The 24,885-nt window shown below is 38.0% G+C and overlaps 1 long non-coding RNA gene across 2 annotated transcripts in view; it reads right to left on the bottom strand.

Moving 5' to 3' along the window:
* Window positions 1-219: 219 nt before the first annotated feature.
* The window catches only part of LOC140526477 (uncharacterized), a 35,062-nt gene continuing 10,396 nt past the window's right edge, over window positions 220-24,885 (bottom strand). For both annotated transcript variants that reach the window (XR_011974397.1, XR_011974396.1), the window contains exons 3-5: window positions 22,605-22,898; window positions 20,182-20,302; window positions 220-439 (exon numbers count right to left, since the gene is read on the bottom strand). This is a non-coding gene — a long non-coding RNA (uncharacterized lncRNA). The remainder of the gene's footprint in view (window positions 440-20,181; window positions 20,303-22,604; window positions 22,899-24,885) is intronic.

Below are 24,885 nucleotides of genomic sequence, written 5' to 3'. Positions count from 1 at the left end.
GTATCTGAGAAGGGGCATTTTTTGTCCCCATTTTTGTGGCACAAGAAACTGAAGGAGAGTCACTTTGCTCAGCCAGGAGGAGTTGAAGACAGGAAGGAAACACTTAAGGAAACATTAGGCTATCCTTCACACAACTCTCAGAAAGAGATAATGAGATTCAAAACCTCAATCAAAGAAGCTCTGATTCTTCTGGGACTTTTTTTGGGACCCTGGGGGGAAACGTCCTAGCAAGCTCTGCCAACACACAAAGGGAAAAGGGAGCTAATGACCATACTCAGGACCCAACTTGCAAATCATTTAAGTAAAGTGGCCAAAAAAAGAGAGACATCTATATTTACGTTCACAAAGGCTGATATTGTTCCTATACTTACAGTTTAATGATGCCTCTAGGTGCTAGAATTATGATTCCCAACATACCATTTTGATACTTCTTGGCAACCTTTGGAAAATGAAAACAGGCTGTTTATAAAACCATATTGTTCTTTATGTGAAAGACTATGCTGCTATCATGCTATCATTATAATAGTATATTTATTTTAATTTTATCACTGAATTCAGCTTAATTATAGAAGTGGATTTCATCAACAATAGTTTTTACCTTGGTGTTAAATTACTAAGGAAGGGTTTTACTTTACCTAGCTGTCATCTGGAAACATATCTAGGATGCTAAAAAAGTACTACTCACATAATGAAAACCTGGTCTAGCTGATTATTCTCTGATATGGGGATTCAAGTGGAGAAAGTCACCATGACACTTAACTATGAAAGACTCAGTAAGGATGACTAGTGAAGTAGATCAAAAGGACACATGACTGGAACAACTTTACAGTCAGTCACACAGTCACCTCGGGTCCAGAGATTCTCATCTCTGGGATAAGGCAACTTGGCCACCAGAAAGCATCCAGAACTGCTTGGGACAGAAGTCAAAGGGAGGCAACCTACCTAGCCTAGTGCTTCACAAGCTTTTGGACAGTATAATAAACTATTCTCTCCACAAAAGTGATATTTCAAATCTTTTGACTAGATTTCAACACCAGACTTCAGTTGCAGCATCACTCTGGAATTTCCTCTGGCACCCTGGGCCTTCTCACCCTGGAACATCCTTCAGCCATGGTGGTCCCTTTCTCAGAAGTAGATAATGAGCTTCACAACTTCCCCTTCAGGACAGTTCTTCTAGTTGGGGAAGGATCCAAGTAGGCCTTCCTTCAATCCCTTCCCCCCATCCAGTTCTACTTAGGACTCTCTTCCCCTCTCCTAGCTTTTCAGCTTCTTTTTATGTGAGGTCTTCTTTCATTAGAATGTAATTTCCTTGATATCTTTGTACTTGTATTTGCATCTCCAGTGCTGAGTACAGTGCCTGGAACATAGTAAGTCCTTGATAAATGTGCCTTTTCTTGCTTTGCCTTCAGATGCACCATAGAACATGAAGGTCATCCTGGATTCTCAGAGGCTTTTTCAGAAAAGTGCAGGCTCCAGGTGTTTCTCCCATGCTGGAAAGGGTTTGAGTATGATCCCATCGTCTGACTGTGTCTGCTTGTCCAAGGCCCAGCCTTGCTTAGAACCAGATCATCAACAGTCATCTAACCAGACTCTAGGTGATTAATTCTTTGGTTACAACCCATGAAAAATAGAAAAAAAACTAAAAGGCTCTCAACCAATGGATTCCTTTTCCTCTTCTGTAGTGAAAGGTCAGAGAAGTAGAAAAGACTGCTGAGAATAACAGTTTTTAGACCATTTATAAATAATGATTTAACTATTGGTATTATAAATAGAGTCTCATCATCAAATGAGTAATCTTTTTTTAAAAAATTATTTATTTGTTTTTAGTTTTCAGCGTTCATTTCCTTAAGCTTTTGAGTTTTAAATTTTCTCCTCTGCCCCAAGACAGGGGCAGGCAACCCGATACAGGCTCTACTTATACACTGAGTAATCATTTAATCAACAAATGTTCATTAAGCATCTACTATAGGCCAGGAACTATGTTAAACATTAGGGATACAAAAAAGAGTAAAAAAGTGGTCCTTGTCCTCAAGAAGTCTACAATCTTAAAGGGGAGAGACAACATGCAAAAAAATATTCAAAGTAAGTATATAGAGGATTAATAGGAAATTAGTCACACAAGGAAGGCACTAGAATTAAGAGACATCTGAGAAAGCCTCTTGTTGAAAGTGAAATTTAAGTTGGGACTTCAAGTTAAGGATGTCGGTAGTCTGAGAGGAGTAGCAAGAGCATTCCGGGCATGGAGGACAGCCAGAGAGAACGCCCAGAGACAAGACGAGTTGATATATTACCAGAGGAGTGAACTGTATGAACACCAACATTCTTCCTGTAAATGAAACCAAAAATAGTTGTAGGTAAACCTACAAAATGGAAGGATGGCTTATAGGTTCTCTTTGGAACTATAAATATTGCAGGCAGGAAAAGCACACATACTCTACATGGAACGGGCAAGTAAAGGCCTGGACATGCTCATGAATTTTTACCTTTCAGTCTGACATTTGACCCAGTCTCTCATTTACTTTTATCTTCCTGAGCTCTGGAGTGATTCAGAGGTGTATCTGTACAATTTCCATCTCATTAATAAAATTACAATCTCTTCCTCATTAATTAGTGAGCTCCAGTCTCCCTCAGGTTCATTAAATTACTAATTATTTAATAAACTTTAGCAACCATCTTCCCCATAGCAATTATTCTTATTTGTCTATAATTAAATGAATATCAAAATTACTATACATACACATAATTTATTAACAAATTAGAGCCATTATAAGACAAAGAAATATATTTACAGTATTTTGGTCATATGAATATTCACAGCCCAAGTCAATTCAAACTCTTAACATAATGACAATATAACTTGTCTGGAAACTCCATCCTACATCATTCAGTTCACTTTGGATAATGATTAAAGAATTTTCCTCATACTTCTTCTCAAAAGGGGTTAAATTCAATCTCACAGGAAATAAATTCATTTAGTCTTCTTTTTTTGTCCTTTCTCTAGTAATCACAATAAATAGTCTGTCCAGAACACACTGTACTGACCTATACCCCATACACTTTTTATGGCGCAAAGTTATGGCAAAATAATTCCCACTCTCACAGACAACTAGAGTTCTCAGAGCTAGGCTGGCTAAATCTCCTCCTCAGAGTTCTATAGGTACCTCTCCAAGGGCAGAGGTGATTCTCTAATACCATTGGTTTGAGTCCTTCACAAGTGTGCTATTTTCTCCCCATCCCCAAGATTATCAGCTAAGAATCAATTTACTTAGCCAACTAGGTGGCACAATGGATAGAGCACCTAGGCCTGGAATAAGGAAGACCTGAGTTCAAATCTAGTTTCATACACATACTAGCTGTGTGACCGTGGACAGGTCACTTAACCCTGTTTGCTCAGTTTCCTCATCTGTAAAATGAGCTGAAGAAAGAAATGGCAAACTAATCCAGTAATTTTGCCAAGAAAACCCCAAATGGGATCACAAAGACTCAGATATGACTGAAAAAACATCAAGCAGCTGCTAGAAAGAGGTATTTATTAAGGTGAAATGTTAAGAATAGTTGATATTTGTTGATATTCTCCAAAAAGTCTGTAACATACTTTCTCTGAAGTACAAAATCCAGGGGAATATAGATTCAAGCTTAGAGAATATAGCAAAGGGGTAACTCTGAACTCTTGGTTTCTGTTAACTGTTTTCTCCCATTCTTGGTGTTGAAGTCTGAGGGGTGTTGGGGACCAGGAAGTACCAACATACCAGGTCCTGCTTGAATGAATCCAACTCAAGCCTTCTTAAAGCCAAAAAAACCCAAAGTTTATTAAAGATTCATCATATTGGGTTGATTCACAGGAGCCTAAGCATTTGTAATGCTTGTAATTCACAAGAGGGCCAGATGGAATCTCAGCTAGACACAGTCTGAGCTGGATTGAATATGAGTGCCTTCATGGAGGTAAGATGGAGCTTAAATATAGAAAAGACTGTAGGAGGGATCTGGGGGTGGTCTGGTAGTCTAGGGTGATGAGAGGAGGGGTTTAGAGAGGGTCTTGAGGGGAAGTCCAAGGTGGGGGGAAGTGACTATCAAGAGTTGGAAACAGCTGGAGGCAATTAGGAAATAGCAGACAATGGAGGACTTGGGTGGGAAGCAGGTGGGGCAATCCAGAGGTAACAGAAAATGGAAGGCCAGGCAAGGCCAAGGGCAACAGATCTGATTATGAAATTAAGTGGGGAAATTCAAGGGGAGTTCAGGGAGGTTCCCAGAGTCTGAACCCCATCATAGGGATACTAAAGAAGTTCCCCTCATCCATACTGTGGTCTTCTATATAGAGCTGAGAGACCAATTTGTCCTTGTTTTCCAATAATGCCAAAACTCTCACCAGGTGACCTTGGATTCCATTTAGGTCACCAATGAGAAGACAGGAGCTGCTTTTGTCCCTGGAGGGTGGGAGGAGGTACAATGCTAGAACAACAATGGGAAGATGGAATGACCAATATCTGAATCTTTCAAAGTTGGAAGGTCCTGTTGTGGTCAAAGGTTATGTAGAGATCTGTCTGAAGATATAGGTTCTCCTTTCTCCTCCTCAGCCAAGTAATTCCTCTGCAGTTCTGTATTAGAAAACCATATGCTCTATTTTCTGGGGGAAAAACTCTCCCTTTTCAGCCTGCTTGATAATTTATAGACAATCCATTCTATTGGATTGAACAGATATACTACCTGGCATAATTTTACTTTAATGCCTTTCCAAGACTTTTCGTACATAGTCTTTTGATTGGTTGATTATTAAGGAATCAAAGTTAAACTGGGATGAGTGGTTTCAATCTCACTCTTACAATAAAAATCTAGTTTATAACATTTCTTTATGAAACCCTAATTAAAACATTTCTGATAAGGAACATTTTCCCCTTCTCACATAGTAACAGCCAGAATAATACTGATAAGAACTAGAAGAAGCATCAAGGTTTGCAACATGCTCTACAAATATGACTTGATTTTATCCTCACAACAATAAATACTATTATTATTACAGGTGAGGAAACAGAGGTAGAGAGGTTACATGACTTTCCCAGGATCATACAGCTAGTCTATTTAGTACGGGAGACCACATGAGAACTAAGATTTTCCTGACTCCAGGCCCAGCAATTATCTTCTGTGCCTTCTAGCTGCCTGTGATATCCATTATCTCTGTGAGATATACATTCAAACCAGGAGTTACGCAAATGAAGGAATTTGCAAGAAATATCACCTCATGGGACACCTGGCCATCTATTCTTACAGATCTTTTGAAAAACATAAACAAAAAACTCACCATAAAGATATGACTCTGGTTTATGTATCAAGATCTATTTCAGAGAATGAAGATAAATTCTATCCTCCAAATCAAATCAAACCATAAATTGACATGTGGTGACCTTAACGTTCAGGTGGACAGAGGAGAAGAGAATGAAAAACAAGTTAGAAAAATATGGAAATAAAATGAAAATTGGATTTTTTTGGTTAGATTCTCTGGATACTCCTGCTTATAGAGGCATCAAGCCAAACCTCAGAACACTGCAGAACATCTTCAATAAAATTCATGACTGCTCTGAAGAGACTGGCCTAATAATCCACATAAGAAAAGCCAAATGGATGAAGAATGAGTGTTGTTTAGATTGTAACTTTCTCCTAGGTGAGGTTGATGTGCACACTGCCAGAGCTCAGTGTTTGGGAGGCTCCAAAGAAAAGTTTGGAAGAGAAGAGGTATTAGACTGACTACCAGATTGAAGGTCTGCAGAGCCATTGTGCTGACCTCATTGTTGTATGCCTGTGAAACATGGAGAGTCTATCAGCGTCATGCCAGGAAACTGAATTGCTTCAATGTGAACAGTCTTAGGAAGATTCTGAAGATCACCTGGCAGGATAAGGTAGCAGACACTGAGGTCCTTGCTCAAGCTGAACTGCCAAGCATTCAAACTATGCTTCAGAAAGTGCAACTCCAATGGGCTGGCCACGTTGTTCAAATACAAAATGTACGCTTGCCAAAAAGACTATTTTATGGAGAACTCATATGGGACAGACGATTACATGGTGGTCAGAAGAAGTGATACAAGGACATTCTCAAGGTGTCTCTCAAGAACTTTGTATTTGATTGTGGGACATGGGAGACATGGCACAGGACTGCCCAGCATGGAATGCCCACATCAGAAAAGGTGCTGTGCTCTATAGGCACAGAATGGAGACAGCACAAAGGAAATGTAGGATGCAGAAATTTGGAGTAACCACCCCAAATGTCCACATGGACTATCTGTGTCTAATCTGTGATAGAGCATTCTGAGCTCATATTGGTCTGATCAGCCATATTTGGACACATGGAAACTTCACTTTATCATGGTGATGTCATTTTGGTCCTCTTGAAGAAGGAGAACCAAGGACAACAAACACCATTCCAGTGTCAATGGTCATGAAAATAGACAACCATACAGGACCAAAACTGAATGAGAATATAAGAATGGGCTACATTGCATTTACAAAACTACAGGGCTTTCAACAATTTCAAAGTGTGCCCTGACATAAGCCATCTTTTTTAACACTGATGTTGAAGAGATTAGGGGTACTAGGAACCCTGAGAAAGCCAATGTGGTGTTACATGAAATGAATTCACATATTCAATCCTTTTCTTAGTCAAGTGGCAAAAGTTATATTGCAACACTTTTGAGAAGCCAGGGAGGTTCCAAGGGAACCTGCAGCTTATATGGAAAAGGGACAAGGTAAAAGAATGCCAAGGACATGAATTAGATAATCTAAGGACTTCACAGGAATTTACCAGGAGTCAAAGTATCTTTAGGAGCAGGATCCTATAATCTATGGTTGAGAAAATACAGGGAGTCTGCAGACATAACTTTGTTGATACCAGACCCTGAGGGAGAAAAGACAGTTTTTGTTTAGCTGAGAGAGGCATGGACCTCGGGGATCTGGTGTGAAAAGAGAGTCCTTGGGTTAGTATCCCTGTGTCTGTTCTGATAAAGGCATGTATTCTATAACAAGGGAAAATTTCCTCATAGGCTAGGGGCCTAGTGAGAAATTGGAAGGCTTTCAGAGGTGTGATCTTAGGGCTGGGGCCCAGAGCACAGGCATGCCATCAATGTTACAATATGACTGAGAGTCATATAGCATCACAATTTCCAAAGAATCAATACTGCAGCTGGCCCAGAAGGCAACAGAAAAATGTATTACTGCACACTGAGAGGAAGTGGGGCATAGAGCTGTGGCATCTTAGTCAAAAAGACTGAGTTCAGCTTTTGCCCCTGATGCATGCTGGCTCTATGTCTGCTACCTTCTATAGGAGGCCTTTCCCCCATCTCTCTATTCCCAGCTATGAGTACCTTCCCCTCTCTGGCCACAAGTTAGCTACTCTGCATATATCTACTCTGCCACCAGGTTGGCTGCAGGGAAATGAATTTTTCAGTCTTGGCAAATTTATGCACATGTTATCTCTTCTATTGGAATGTAAATTCCCTGTGTAAAAGCTAATTGATGTTTTTTAAAGTTGTTGATCAGTCATTTCAGCTGTGCTTGAGCCTTTGTGACCCAATTTGGAGTCATAAAGAGACCAACAACAACTGGAAACTGGGAATAAATGCAAATGGCAATGATAGGTAATAAAATACTGGAGAGGAGGGATAGTTTCTGCTTTTTTGTGGTATCCCAGGGTATTAGCACAAAGCCTGGCTCATAGCAAGTGCTTAATAAATGTTTGCTGATTGATTGTTCCTGTGTAAGTCACGTAACCTCTTGGTGCCCTAGGCAATTCTCTAAGACTATTAAATTTCAAAACAATTGCCTATATGTATTAGGAGATAGCTTCCTAAGACAGAGTTCCACACCCAATGAAATCACAGGGCCAGACCAAAAGAAAAATGGTGACCATTTAAGTACTCCACAGCAAATTACTAAAAATGATTTCCATGCAATAAGGAGTGTTAAATACACCATCCAAAAATTTATCATTGGAAAAGAGATGAGTCAGTCGTGGCAAGATTGAGAGACAAAAGATGGACAATACTGGTACCCATAGAATGTCAAAAGACATTAACAACCTCTGTTATATAAAAGAGAATCTCTTTAGAAGGCTAAGGGGAAAACAATGAACAAGAATTACACAGGAGTAGGACCAGCTAGGTGGAGCAGTGAATACAGCACCAGCCCTGGAGTCAATCCAGCCTCAGATAAGACTTGACAGTTATTAGCTGTGTGACCATGGGTAAGTCACTTAACCCTGATTGCTTTGCCTGCCCCCTCCAAAAAAAAAAAAATTCCCACATAAATGCAATCACTGATGCTTTGAAAAATAACAAATGATTTACATGATTCAAAAAGTACTACGTCACAAAAACTTCACAAATAGATACCATTTATTCACATATTCATTATTCTCCCAGCCTACCTAGTATTGAGTGTTTTTCAAAACATATTTTTCCCTGATTCCTCTAATTTTGACTTATTTGTGCTAAGACTCTATTGAAATGACAAGACATTGCCAGGGTCCTAGGTATGAGTCCAGAGTCTTTTGAATCAGTTTACAAGTCTTGGACCACACCAAAGTCCCTTCTGTAAACTAATTATTACAATTCTCATGATGGTTTGCCAAAGCATTTTTTCTATCAGGAAAAAAAGAAGCCAACCTGTCATCATTTTATGGTTTCCCTATGAAATATTTAGGGCAGCTAGGTGGCACAGTGACAACCCTGTAGTCTGGAGGACCCAAGTTCAAATCTGGCCTCAGACACTTACTTGTTGTGTGACCCTAGGCAAGTTACTTAACCTTCTTTGCCTCAGTTCCTCATCTATAAAGAGAGTTGGAAGAGAAAATGGCAAACCACTTCATCCTCTTTGCCAAGAAGACTCCACATGGTGTTATCTTCCAGCCTGGCCCACAGAGTGGCTGTGGACTCCAGGTTGCCTTTGTTTCTTCTGTCCTTGCTATCATCGTTCTTTCCTGATATGTGTTCATGGCAGTCTGCCTTAGCAGCAGCAGGTGATCCAGGTGAGTGGTGATCTTGATGCAGCCCGGTAGTGAATCAACCCAACAGCCCACATACCAGTTCTGCAAGAATGGGAATGACTCAGCTTTTAACTATTCCATAACCAGATGTGAACTTGGTGAGGAGAATGCTTTGTAATAACCACCTTAAGTTTGAATTGACTTTCTCAGAGACCGAATGGCTGAATAGAGGAGGAATTAGGGGAGATTTCTGTATTTTCTCTACTGTCTCAGTATATATGCCTTTATAAAAGCGAATTGATGTTGGTTAATTGATGTTGGTCAGTCATTTCATTTGTGCCTGACCCTATTTGGGGTCAAGAAGAGTCAGACAACAACAACAGGGAAAACTGGAAAAAAATGCAAATGGCAATGATAGGTAATAAGATAAAGACAAAAAAAGAGAAAGGAAAGATTAGAGGAGGAGAGAGAGAAAGAAAGACACACTCACAGAGAAACATAGAGAAAGAAAAAGATACTTAAAGCTTTCTTTGAAGCCTCATATCATGGCATGGAGATGATCCTGGGTTCTAGAAGTCTGTGCCAGTGGAGTGAAAGTTGGGTCAAGTTCTATCATTCTGGGAAGGTTTTGAGAACAGGCTGATAGAATCCATGTCTGTCATGTGAGAACCAGTCTGGCTATGTTCAAAGAGGCTTCCCACCAGGTTGGCTGCAGGGAAATGAATTTTTCAGTCATGGCAAATTGTGAATATCATCTACTAAATTATATTTTGTGTTGGAAGGAGAGTACACATGTCCACCAAATCTGAGAACTTCAAAGTATTGAAGTACAGTTAGAGAAGTTTTGTTCCACTTGTATGGTATAATGGAAAATGCTAAGAGCAGAAGACCTGGATTTGAGTTTCAGCTCTGCTAGTGCCTAGTTGTGTAACCCCATATACTTAAGTCCTTTTACATTTCTGATCTCAGTTTTTCATCTGGTTCACATATTCTTTAGAAGGGCCCCTTACAGCTCTGAACTATATAGATGTTCAAACTACTGCCAGATGAGACAATTTCATAAAATGGAGAAATGACCTGAGTTTTTGTAATAAGTATAAAATCAAACAGTGGAGATTTTTAGACAAAAAGCAAATTGTGTATCAGTAATGAGCCCATTGATACAGCCCCTGGCAAAGTGGACTTTGGAAGTAAGTAGGTCACAACATTGCTGAACAATTAAGAAGTGATGATCACAGATAAAATGCCTTGGGTTAAAGGGCAAACAGCTCAGGATAACTCTTTCTAGCCCCTGCTGTTATCTTCCTCTATGCATCTGCCCTCATTATTTTCCTGCATTTGTGGCTTGACAGGAATAGAAGGAACTAGAGGGTGGACAATAGTTGACACTTTTACACTGTGCTTTCAAAGCAGACAAATGATGTATTGTTTTTACTGCTGACGCTCTGCACTGTGGACTTGAGAACTATATGTGAAATTCTGAAGGAAAACCATAATAATACAGAGGCGAGAATCTTTCTAAGACACTTAAAAACGTAACTAAGGAAATGTTTGAATATACATGACATTTAACCTTAACACCTCTAATAAGCAATAGGGAAATCCACTAAGCCAAAAAAATTATATAGGACTAAAAGGAAATGAAAACCTTCTTCCTCCCTGTTCCTCCCCAAGTCTCCACTATGCTTTCTACTTCTCTCTATAATTCATGTAGCAAGTTAATTTACCAGGTCCTGAGTGATACCCTCCCCACCCCAAGAATAATTGCATCATTACAGACTGGCAACAGATGCTTGAAGATGTGTCTCCTTGACCTTGTTTCTTGGGAGGAAAGCTTTAGAAAGCTATAAACTGTGATACTGAGCATCCAAGGTCAGAGACAGACAACAAGAACATACTAAGCTGATCAGACAGTAGATCGACTAGCATAATTGAGGTTAGTATCAGAGTGGGGAAGAAGGAAGAGAAGAGAAAGGGGTAGCTGACAGTTGTGAGTATAAAATAAAAAAACCAGTTTCTGAGGATTTTTTCCTCTCTTTCTCTCTGTCTCCCTCCCTGTGTATCTCTCTCTATTCTGTCTTTCTGTATGTATTTCTGTTTGTCTCTCTGAACAAATCCTCTCATGGCATAGAAAGTGCACTACATTTGGAGTGAGAAAATTTCAGTTCAAATCCTAGCTTTGATACTATTGGTCTGATATGGGAGAGTTGCTTTATCTCAAGAGGCAACCCAGAGAAGTAGAAAAAACACTTTGGATTCAGAGGGCCTGGGCTCACACCCTGGCCCTGTGTACTTACCAACTAGATGATCCTTGACAAATGATTCCACCTTTCTGGGCCTGACATTTTTTCACCTGTCAAATGAGGAGACTGATCTCTAAGATCTCTTCCACGGTTATTTATGACCATGAAAAGCACAACCAAAGTAGCAGAAACCAGATGCCTTCTTTTCTGTCCTTCTAAGAAACATGGCACTTGGGTTCAGGTTACATTAATCTGCTCTAATAGAGTCTTAGAGTAACAGGGATAAAAGGAAACACAAGCTCATCTATTCTTACTCCTGTTTTTCATAAAAGATGCTGTGCTGAAAAGCATCCCACAAGACTGAGAAATGAGCAGAAATAATTAGAGAGACTGGACCTGTGATTTCATTGTTCTAGGGAATTCCAAATGAGGAAAATCCCTCTATAACAATGTATATCAGTAACAGTTTCTGCAATTTATGGTCTTGGAGACTTGCCTAGAGTACTGAGAGGTTAAGTCATTTGCCCAGAATCCCACAGTTAGTACATCAGAAGCAGGACTTGAACCCCTATCTTCTCGGTTCCAAGAATGGTTCTTTACCCAATATGCCATGCTATAACTTGGAAATAATTAAAACACAAATTAATAGGGAAAAGTCCAACTCTGTTTACCTTTGGGCAGGCTGTTAGAAAGGGATGTTTGCATATAGTGTTCTAGGTGTGTGTGTGTGTGTGTGTGTGTGTGTGTGTGTGTGTGTGTGTGTGTGTGTGTGTGTGTGCACGCATGTGTGCTTGTGTGTGTCCTTGATCAATTTGATGAGTTCCCCAATCAACCTGCTACCACTACATGGTATGCACCTTTGTATTAGAGGCCTGCCCCTTGTCACATATTAGGTAGGGATTTTGAGTGTTCTATTCTACTTGCTTTAGTTTAGCTAGATGGTAATGGAATGGGTATTTTGCCATTTTTTTTTATCCTCTGAACCAATAGCCTATTCCCAGGAATAGGACTGTAGGTCAATGTTTCCCAAACTAATTTGAATACCAAAGACTTCTATACTTGAAATATATTGACAGAAATAATATGTGAAAGCATATAGGTATTAAGGGATATGTGGGAAAGTAGGGGGTCAAAATTGAAGAAATAAAGCCTATTTTCACAATGAAATTACATATTTAATATTCAGGGGGAAAATCACCAATAGAAATTTTCTTATGTAACCTCTATTTCCATTGTCCAGATCTCTAATTGTTCTGTAGATCATAGTTTTAAAAACCATGGCATAAATTAATCACTGAGTCTCAGAGAAATCCATTGGAATGGGAGACAAGACTCAGGAATGATCCATGAATCAATCTGTGGGAAGCAATAGAAAGAAGTAAACTGTCTATGGCCAAATTGACACCATGCTAATTTCCTTCATTTCTCATATGTGCAGTTTCCAAGTCCTCTTGATTCTAATTCTCTCACATCTATCCCTTGCTAACTTATATAGCAACCATACCTATTTGAGTCCTTCTAACCTGGACAGCTGCAATAGCCTTGCAATTGATCTTCCTTCCTCAACTCTCTCCTTTCTCTAATCTATCCATAAACACAATTGCAAAGTTGATATTCATAAAGCACAGGTCTGACCATGTCATTTCCCTGCTCAAGAAGCTTTGTCTCTGTCTAGTATAAAAAAATAAATCCCCCTGTTTGGCATGAAAATCTCTTCGCAATCTGTTTCAAACTTATCTTTCCAAACCGGTCTTGCATTAGTCTCTTTCATGTGCTCCCCTCTTCAGTCAAATTAGCATACTTACTGTTCCTCACACATGATATAATAATTCCTGCTTCCATGACTTTGCCCAAACTGTGTTTCCCATGCCTAAAAAGCTCCCCCTCCTTTATTCTACCTTCCTTAGTACCTGTCAGGTACATGCCTCCAAGCAGAAAGCCTTTGCTTAACTCTCCACTTGTTTTTGCTCTCTCTTCACTCCCTTTATCTTAATCCCATTATCTTAATTATACATGCGCATATACATGTAATATAGATATGTAAATAATATAAATAGTTCATACATACATATTATTCATGAAAGGCAACATGGTACAGTGGGTAAAGATCTGGTCACCTGGAGCCAGGAACACCTGGGTCTCACCTCTGACACATACTGGCTGTGTAACTGACCAGATCACTCAATTTCTGTGTCCCAGGTAATTCTCTAAGACTATGAGGTGCAGAAACAGTTGCTGATCTGCATTTGTAGATGGGGTTCTTTGTTTCCAACATCAATGAAATCACAGATATAGCCTAAAAGATCTTTTGTATACATATTCATCTCTGTCTGCTCTGTTCTCCCTCAGGAAAAAGCAAGCTTCTAGAGAGCAGGGACTATTTTGTAATGTTGATAGAATCCTAGAAAAGCTGCCCCCAACCCCAATATTCTACCTTCTGTATAGGACACACTGAACAACAGGCTCACTACCCCTACTTAACCACCCCCCACTCAATATCCTAATTTCCTCATATATGCCTCACTGCTCACTACGACAACGGGTGTGTCCATGAATTCATACTTCTCAAAGAACAGCAGGTGTGTCCATGTGATGGGATCTAAGCCACGGCCTTCAGCTAGCCACTGCCCTCAGATCCATTCTTCATATTTCCCACACATACAGCAGGTGTCTTCATGACAACCACTCAATGACAAGCACATCTATCTAGTCTCAGAAAGGACCACAATACTCAGCCAATCAGAAAGCAGCACCACCAGGATGCTGGAGCAGACTGTGGACCCCAAAACAATAGAAGGGACTTTCCCTAAGCGCAGTAATAGTCAAAGCTGTTCTTTAGGTGAACTTGTGACATAGGGTGGTTTATTATAATATCATTATCATACCTACATACCTTCTTAATGTTTTTTCCGTATGCATTATGTGCAATCACATGTACAGTTGTACTGTGGCTGGTACCACTCCCCTATTACCTAATCCCTTAACAAACCCCTCCTGCCTTTTTAATATCCATAATTTCTGTTACGTAATTATATCTTTACCCTATAAAAATCCATCTTGCTTTCTCTGAAGTTGCTAGTTCCTCTTAGAACTTAACCTACTTCAAGAGAGGCATCATTCTCAATAAATGCCTATACTTGGATTAGAGGTGGTCTGACTCTGAATTCTTTGAGATGGTTCCACCCCAACATATCATGAAACCACAACAATGTGACAGGATAGTTCTCTGTTCCCCAACTCCAGAGTCCGGTTAGGTCAAATCTATTCCCAGAAGTGTGACTCTGGATTAGAGGTAGGCCTCTGAGGATCCTGAATGAATGATATCCATCAGGCCAATCAACAGGCATTTATCAAGGACTTACTACTTGCAAGGCACTGCTAAATCTGAAGATACAAAGACAAAATGGCAACATATTCTGTCTTCCAGTTGCTACTCCAGGGATAGACTCAATTCCATATTCCCAAACCTAGTTTAGAAATTCTGGTCCACAACAGGGAAACGTTCCTGTTTCTCCTTTGTTAAAACCCATGTGCCTGGATGGTCCAAGGATGAAATAAGACTCTGGCGGTTGGTCTGCAGTCTAATAGTCCATTAGAAAAGTACTCCTTGATCCAAAAGGATTTTTTTTCTTTTTTTTCTTTAACTTTTTGGGTTGAATCAGCAGGTTGGATAATGAATATGTGTAACACTAACTATTACCAGGCATCATTCCATGGAATTGTAACTCTATACTCGTCTGGAACCCTTACAGTTTTACTATTTAATCTTGTTTGCCACAACCCAAGCTATATAATTACCTCTGAAGTACATTCACCAGGTGTTTCCCCAGGAAGATGAAATATCAGAATTGGTTCCAGCATAAACCAGCTAAGACCTGGAAGTTTTTGAAACTTTTTTTTTGAGCCCTAAGTACATTCTAAATTATTATTATTCACTATGCTTTGGCGGCAGCTTGGTGGCACAGTGTATGGAGTGCCAGGCCTGCAGTCAGGAAGATTCATCTTCATGAGTTCAAATCTGGCCTCAGACACTCACTAGCTATGTGACCCTGGGCAAGTCACTGAACCCTGTTTGCCCCAGTTTCCCCCTCTGTAAAATGAGCCGGAGAAGGAAACGGCAAATCACTCCAGTGTGTTTACCAAGAAAACCCCAAATGGGATTATGGGGAGTCAGACAGCAGTAACAAGAACAGTTTGGACTAGACAGGTTGTAGAGATTATGGAAAAAACTCAAACTTTTTCTGTCTCATCCAGTTATCCAGAAGGATATCAAAGCTGGTTCTCTCCCAGTCACAAAGGTATAACTTTAACCTGCAAACTCCCAAAAGTCTTATCTTTTCCCATCTATCTCATCATTACTTTATCTGCGGAAAACCTACTGTTCTACTCAAAATACTTAGGACTGAGGTCACTGCATTTTGGGGAGATGTCTAGGGACAACTAGTATTCCTAGTTCAGGAGAAAAGAATGAATTGTGGCAGTGTATTCATCCTAAAACAACAGGGTCTTGGCCATTGAAGCTTTAAAAAACCCTAAGTATTAGTGGCCCTCATTGTTAGCAGACACAGATAGTCATGCTGTTCCAATGCTGAGCTTAGGTACAACTACAGTTTTCACACTAATTCAGATCAAAATGCCAATATCTTTGGAAACAGGAATAGTAATCATTTAGTGTAATCATTTAATCATTTAGCCTTTGTGTACTTGATAACAACAACTAGGTCTGTTCCATCCATTTATTTCATCATGCTGGTGTTGCTACTATCCCTTTTCACCACCACTACCAGCAACACCATCCTCAAGAATTTTTTTTTAATCGTGAATCATTGAGCCCTGTGAAGCATTTTCTGATATCAAGATATAGCTGAATATAAATCATGTATTGTTTTCAAAGACTATCTTCCTTTTTTGCTGACAGCAAACCAAAGATACAAATCTTTGTTTTGGAAAGAGGGAAATGAAAAATAAAATCCTTTCATAATGGAAAATGGAAAGAAGGAACAACATGGTAAGTCTGTCTCAGTGGAGGGGGAGCGCTTTGGGTCACAACAATCAAGATCAGAAGGACGTTCTTCTTCTGCAGGGAACTCACATCATCACTAGGAGGTCTACTCTAGCAGGGCCTGATTATGCAGCCAGTCTCTCTCTCTCTCTCTCTCTCTCTCTCTGGCTTTTCTTTTTGTCCAGCATTCACTGCTGTTTTGCTTTTTCATTTGAGTTCAGGAATTCTGCCTCTTATCTCTCTACTGTAGTGTTGAGTAATAACAAAACCTGACATTTACATAGTACTCTTAAGAACTATATAAATCCTATGAAATACTATCCTATAAATGGTATGAATAATATAAAAAGTACAATACAAGTAAACTTCCTTACATACTTTTATTTTAGTTTCACAATAACCTGTTGAGATAGATATTATTGGCAAAATTGTTACTGTTTTACAAAGGAGAAAACTGAGGTATAGTAATATTCCTATAGTTTTACAGTACTAAGCACTGGGAGGCAGAACTGGATGTAGGTCTCTCCTGACTCTATGTCCTGTGTTCTCTGTACTGATCTACATTTATTCCATTTGCTTGAGGAATACTTACTTTAAAAAACAAACTCCATGAATTGTTTGGGTGAACCACACTTGCTTTATCTAATCATTTTGTTTTGTCATTTTGGGGAGTGAAGATGGGAGGGCAACGTTTAAGTAAACTGATATCAAAACAAACTATGTCTTAAAGTTCACCATCTGGTCAGAAACTTTGATTCTTCATTTTATCCGTGACTAATTGCATTGATATAGGTAAGTCCCTGAATGGTACAAATTAGAACACACATCTATGAATTCTTAAATTGTACAGTTGTCCATATCATCCTATAAACCCTCCATTGAAGTCCACACAATAAGCTTGGGGCATCCCATTCGTTAACACTGCTTAGATACAAATACATATGGACAGCCCGTAATTTGTCTCTTGTCCTTGATACCTAACCAACCTTCTCTTCCAGTCATACAATCTGATGATCTACTTCAGGAAACTTCTCGGTCATTCAGTCCATAAACCTTTGCTGAGCACTTCACATGTACCAGGCAGGCACTGTGCTAAGCATTGGGGATGAAGAGAAAGGCAAAAACGATTCTGACTACAAGGAGTGTACCTCTAATGGGAAAGGAGGCACAACATATAAATAACTACTTACATACAAAATATATACCAAGTAGATGGAAGGTAAAGCTTAGAGAGAAAATTCTATCAACTGGGGAAAATGGGAAATGTAGAAGGTAGCAGTCTCCAGCAGAAGCTGAATTTTGAAGGATGCCAAGGTAAACTAAAAGGCAGAAGTGAAGGGACAGAACATTCTAGTGACAAAGGATATCGAGTACAAAGGCACTGAGATAGAAGATGGAGTATCTTATTTGAAGAACTACAAATAGGTCAGTATAGCTAGATCATAAGGTGTATAGAGGGTAGCAAAGTACAAGACGGGAGAAGTAAGAAGGGACCAGGTTATGAAGAGCCTTAAAATGCCAAACAAAGATGTTTATGTTGGGTCCTGGATATAACAGGAAGCCATCAACACTCCTTGAGTGGAGGGAGCCAAGAGGGGCGTGCAACATTCTCAAAACTAAGTTTTAGGAAAATCACCCCAGCAACTAGCTGAGTGAAGGATGGATAGGAATAAGGAGAGATTAGAGGCAGGAAGATCAATTAGAAGTCTTTTGTAATAGCCAGATGAGAGATAATTTGGACCTGAATTAGTATTGTGACTCTACAAGTGGAGAGAAGGTTGAGATGTTGTAAAGGTAGACATGAAAAGATTTGACAATGGATTAGAAATGAGGGCTGAGTGAGAGTAAGGAATTAAGGATGCCACTGAGGTTATGGGGTTGGATAACCAGGAGAAAGGTAGTACTCTTGACAGTGATCAAGAAATTCAGAAGGCAGGGGAATTTGAGGTGAAAGCTAATTATTTTTATTTTGAACATAGTTAGTTCTGTTTTGGACAAGTTAAATCTGAGATACAGCAATTCAGTTTGAGATATCCAAAAGTTAACTTTTGGAGATATAAGACTTAACTCAGCTGAGAGACTAGGGCTGAATATATAGTTCTGAGAATCATCTGTGTAGATAAATAATTAAATTCACAGGAACTGATAAGATGACCAAGTGATACAGTATAAAGTGAAATGAGATGGGGCCCATGGACAGAGTTTTGGAGGAATATCTATGTTTAATAGGCATGACATGAGTGAAGAACCATCAAAGAAGACTGAGAAGGAGTGGTTAGACAGATAGGAGGAAAATAAGAAGAAAGTAGTATCATGAAAACCCACCCCCAAATTAGGCCTATCCTTGTTATAAAGAAAAACAGTTAATCAAAACCAATTGACAGAGTCCGTGTATGACAGTGTATGAAAAACATTCAGCACCTGTACTCCCCCATCTTTCTGCCAAAGATAGTCAAGTGCATTTCCTCACGTGTTCTCTAGAACCAAAACTGTTTATTACAATTATTTAAAGTTCAATTTTCTTTTTCTTCACATGATTATAGTCTTTATGTCTATTATTCTACTGTTTCTCCATATTAGTGCATACAAGTCTTCCCACATTTTTCTGAATTTCTCATAGTTGTCATTTCCTATGGTACATCACATTTGTAACATATTGCATTGTCTGCTTTCAACACCAACTGATCTAGCAGTGGAATGTTTACATTTAGCAATGCCAAGTGTCTTGCATATAGTAGACACTTAAAACATTTGTTCACTACAAAATGGATTGCACTGGAGAAGAAACCCTTGGAATGAAGAAGCTGGCTAAATCATTGAGATGACAGAATTTCATAATTGGAACTGAAGTCTAACCTCCCACTCAGTTTAAGAATCCCTTTCTTCACCATCATTGACAGACAGATGGTCATCCACTCTCTTCTTAACTACCTCCCATGATGAAGACTTAGTTACTTTAGGAAATAGCCTGTTTCATTATTGAATAGCCTTAGTTGTTGTAAACTTTGTTATCTGTACAAATAGTAGCAGCGTCAGTATTTGCATCCAGGTTTTCCAACTTGACCACTCCAGGTTTCTCTAATCCTGAACACGGGCACATGGAAGATACTGCTGATTTTTGCCATCTGTTACATGTTTTATTTTCCAATCTTGTACCACTAACAAATAGGATAAGCATATCCTGTTGGAGTACATTGAGTTTTCATTTAAGATTTTGATAAAGATGTTGAACAATACAGCATCAAGGGCAGACCATATGGCAACCTCAATCGAAGTCCCTCAAGAGCCACTAATCATTTGGGGATATGGCTGGTTGATCAGTTGTGAACTCTACCTTGTAAGCCCTCTTACCCTACATATTAGTGCCTGGATGTTTGCTGTTCATTGTGGTAGCAAAAGAACTACTGGTTGAGGAAGTCTTTTTTTACTTCTACTTTGCATTTTTCATCACATTGTTGAAAAAACGCCCTCCAGAAGACATTTCACATGCTATTTCTTTGTCCAGAAATGATTTCCTTAGTGTTTAAATGGAATCACTTCTCTTTAGCTATTAAAATAACATTCTGGGGGCTTTTTTTTTTTTTTTGCATGCTTAAAAAGCTTGAGAGAAGTGTTTGGAATTAAGACTTTCAAACTTGGCATAAAAGTAATTCCCAGAGGGCCAAATACACATTTCTGACTGTGGGAAAGCATTTGGCTTTGAAAGAAAATCATGAGGAATGAAAACATGTTCTTGGTTGTGCTGTGAATTATCTCTTCTTGTCAGGGAATTGGTTGCTGAGTATAATTATTTTGATATACTCTATGTAGTAACCAGCTACCAACTTTTGATTATTCTGGAAGAATTTTGTATCCAGGACCTCTGATTACAAACCCAGTGGGTTTTTTTTGCCATATCATGCTGCCCACAACTTATAGTCAGGGTGACTTAAAGTGGACTTAAAGTGGAGCCTCTAGCATATACTTACTGTGGGTGACTATGGGCAAGTCTTTTAACTTCTCAGTGCCTCAGGTAATTCTGCTTATTAGATTCAAGAGCTGCTGGTCTGCTTTGGGAGTTTTCTATTCCAATAAAATCATGGATCCAGTCTATAGCAAAGTAAAAAAAATCATATTAATAGCTAGAAATTATATGATGTTTTTAAGGTTTGCAAAGAATTTTACATGTTGTCTCATTTGACCCTTCCTGCAGTTCTATAAGGGAGGTGTTGTTATTGTCTTCATTTTATAGATGAGGACACTGAGGCTGAGGAGATTAAGTGTCCAGGGTCACAGAGATAACAAGCATCTGAGACAGGAGGAATCAAACTCGGTCCTTCCTGACTCAAAAACGTCTCTATACACTTGAGTTATTATCTTCATGTTACAGAATAAATTTGGTTTCTAGTTAGGTCTAATTCCTAATGAGAGGATGTAATTTGTATTAAAATCATTAGGTGATAGTTAAATACAAAATGTTATTGATTATTAATATAATTTTAAACATAGTGATGGAAAATGTCTATATTTCAAAGAATAATAAAATGTTTTCATATTAGTTAATAAACATAAATGTCAAAATAAATCAATAAGCATTTATTAAGCATCAAGTATGTATAAAATGTGTAGGACCAGGGTGACCTTCTAAATGTGGGAATCCCCTCCTAAGCAGATGATAACCCATCTAAAACTTGTAGTCACAGGAGACTGACCTAATGCTCAAAACAGGTTAACTGATAGATTAACTGACTGAATCAAACTGATCCTCTTGCCTCTAAGTTCAGCACTCTATCAATTATGCTGTGAAGGATCAACTACCTGCCTTGCAGTTAGTCACCCAGCAGTAAATATATTTAATATCAAATTACAGATGCTAATCTTTTACCAGATTTCTGAACACTGTCAAAAGTATGCCTTGAGAAGAGGGGAAGGGTCTTAGGTTTTTTCAGGTACTTAATAGCAGAACCTACACTACAAATTGCCTTACTAGTGTTCCAAGGGTCAAGACCTCTAAAAGCATCTTCACACAGATAACAAGCACTCAAGATGTATCCTAGGGAATATGCACAGGACAAACCCTCCAGTATGTCTTTCTGGAGATATGCCAGAAAAAGACAGGGGCACAGATGGAAGAAAAAGTAGATATAAGACCTCAGACCACTGAGGCTGCACTGTATCATTGCAACAGGAGTCCTTCTCTATTACATGTGCCTGTTCCAGTGGCTCTCCTCATTCCGCATCAACTGACCTAGTTGTAAGGGAAATGCCAACAACATACTATTGCTCCTATGTTTATGCTGACTAACTTCAGCCTGTATAGGGTTTACACCGGATTCCATTTCAGGAAAATGAAGTTGTAATCCATTCATTCAACCAAAAGTTACTGATTGTCAATATGCTAGGCTTTATGTATGTGTATGTTGATAATTCTGCTGGACTACCTCTCTATAATAGACCAAGAAATACTACAAGAATTACCTTTCTCAGTGTAGAAGATCTTTTTAATGCCAGGAATACAGATTATGTATAACAATTTATTTTGGCGGCAAGTTTATTTTATCATTCATAATAACATATGCTTATTACATATGCATATATAATACAGAAAATTAGTTAATAAAATGAAGAAAAATTATCTGTAAAGTTTCCTCCATCTTGAAAATTAAATGATTTCTCTAGTGAAAGACATGTGGCTCATTGAGTAAGCAAATGCTAACACCTTTATGAAAGATAATTAATAATTTCATTTTGACTACTGGCTTACTCCATGATCATAGGAATATTCTTTAACTTTGCCATAAAAGTGAACATTGGCCCAGATATTCAGGATGTAAAATTAATTTAATACATGTTATTTCTCCTATTCTCTTTTTCTTGGCCCATAGGATATTATGGGAAAACCTAATGTTTGAGTTTTCTTAGCCTTATGCCTTTGGGGAAAGTATCCATGAAACAAAAGAAGACTGATTAGACTTTTATGGCTCTAAAGCAATTTAAAAGCCTTCTTCAATATGCCTCTGACTCCATTTCTCCATCTATAAAATTCAGGACATACTTGGGTAGGATATATGCTATAGTGATAACAAATTCATTACTAAAACATCTTTTGAAGAAAGTTATTTATTGGATTCATTTTTCTTACTTACTTTATCTCATACTGAAATGACCATTTGGCTACAAATAGGATTGGAAAAAAGTACAGTTATATCTTTATTAGTGGAAAAACAAGTTAATTTGTTTTAATTTATTTGAAATTATTTTATAATTATGATTCTAAAATAAATTATTCTATCTTGGGAGGAGAAAGAGCAAAAAATTTCTGACTTGAATCTGAGAGCATTTAAAAAATTTTAGAGTACAGCAACAAATCATACTTCATTAAAGTAGAATTGATGAGACTAGGTATACTTACCAAGAATGGTCAAGACTGAGAAACTCTGAGGCTACATGTAGGATTTCCATATAGCTGAACTAGCAATCCAGATCAGTCAGCATATTGCCCATATATATTGACATTAAAAGTTAATTGCCCTTTAAATGGCCGTTTGAATGTATGTCAGTAATAAACTAGTTGTTCTCAGCCTCCAAGGCAGTACTCCTGGGGTCATGATTCTTGCCAACATCTCAACTGCTTCATTGACATTCTTGAAACTGTCTGGTTTCTCGAGTCTCTAGTGACCTACTTTCTTCTTCAAAAAGTTCCTTCCTGTGAACATACAATTGCAGAACTCCATCACCATTTCACTTTATTAAGTGGAACAAAATAATCAAGTTTCTTTCAAAATAGTAATTTTTTTAGTTCAATAGTTTCACTAAACATCCAAAATGACTTTCCTAATAAGAAGTAAATTACATATTGTGTGGCAATATCAACCCTAAAACAATAATTTATATATTCTCTACACACGAACGCTGTTATAATGATTGGTGTACAACGGATTTTAAATGCATATTAATTTGCTTATACCTACAGATGTGACTTCTAAGCTAGGTAGAATTTGACCTTTTTATTACTTTTTCCTTTTGTAATGAATATATTGTAGCTTCTCAATATTTTTATAAATAGAAATGGGAGTAAAAAAGATTATTTCCAAGACATCCAGTAGCTGATGGAAGAAAGAGGAATATGGAAACTATTGTGGGAATCATTATGCAGAGTTCAACATTACTATTTTGGGATAAATTGTATTATATCATTTTTTTTCAGGATGATGATGATGGTTGGGATTGTGTGTGGAGCAGGAAGAAGTAGAGTTTTGCAGTTTTAGAAGAGGAAGGTGTATTGATTTAAATGCTTTCTCACCCATATTGCTGCCTTCTTGTTCGGGAACCAGTTGAACACCTCAATGACTATTACATTTGAATTTTAATTTGAATATGATCTGATTTTTTTATCTTTCTCCTCACATGTAGTTCTTCAATATGAACATCTTACTTTTCTTATTGATAAAGAATGCATACAAGTTGATAAACAATAATGATTCTAATAAAGAATGCATTAGTCTCATTCTGTTTTATGTCTTCAGTCAACAAACAGAAGGTAGATTCTGTATACTGAAAATGGCAAGAATGGGAAAAGAAATATAAATAATGTATAAAAAACTGAAATAAAATATACTGGGATTGAGATTTCTATCAAGCTGCATAATAGTTAAACTTGAATAATTTATCTCAATATAGTCACATAACATATATAGCAATCTATTACATAATATAAAAATATGTAATACAATATATATGGATACATAAATATATCTATATAGTGCTCTTAGGCAGACTAAAATTCACAAAGATGGTCTATTATTAGTGTCAACCAATAGGTAGAAGCCTGTATGTGAAACTTTTAATGATTTGATTTCTTGCTAAATTAGGTGATTCCTAAATTTAAGGTCAAAGGCCTTGTTAAGTAGTACTTTTTGAAATATTAGTGTCATGTCTAACTTGTCATGTTCCAATTGGAGAAGATTCTGATGTTCCTTTTTTGCTTAGAATAAACTTGTTTTTATTGCTCTACCCACTCAAACAAATAGGGCCTCCTTTTTAACTAATGGGGCCTGAAGCAAGGCTGTCAAGGTTGGTGTGAAGGGGGTACTTGTGTCTCCAGGTCCTTGGACATTTGGAAGAAACTAACAGTAAAAACAAACCTCATGCTTGCTAGATACGTGAACTGTTAATAGGAGAAAGGCCTCAAATCACACCTGAAAAAATGTGAGAACTGCAATCACTGTACCTGTCAGCGTTACAGAGGTTGCCTTTCCTTGATTGCAATGAAGACATATTGCTGAAGACATGGCCATAAGAATTCCTTCTATCCTTTCCAAACAAAACTGCATATGCATTCCCCAAGTGGTAGAAAGAAAAAAGTCCAATGGGATCACCTTCACCTTATTCTAGCTAAGGTTATTAAACATGGCTTGTAGTTAGGTATGTGAATTCAGTAGTTCTGGACACTTATTCAAACTCACATTTTATCTCTCTAATAAAAAACTAGCATACCCTTAAATTAGAATATTAACAATCTACAGAGAGACAGTTCTACATGGAGGATCCTATAGTTTTTTTTCTTTTCTCAAAGATCATTAAGGAGACTGACAAATTTAAGAACATAGGCTGAAAACAGAATTTCAAAACAAAATAGTAAAATATATCATTATAAATATGCAGAAGCTATATACTTAAATTTTTAAGTAAAT

Source organism: Notamacropus eugenii, chromosome 2 (genome assembly GCF_028372415.1).
Source record: "Notamacropus eugenii isolate mMacEug1 chromosome 2, mMacEug1.pri_v2, whole genome shotgun sequence".
NCBI lineage: Eukaryota > Metazoa > Chordata > Mammalia > Diprotodontia > Macropodidae > Notamacropus > Notamacropus eugenii.
The sequence above is the reverse complement of the archived record's forward strand: the minus strand, read 5'-3'. Positions and strand labels throughout refer to the sequence as shown.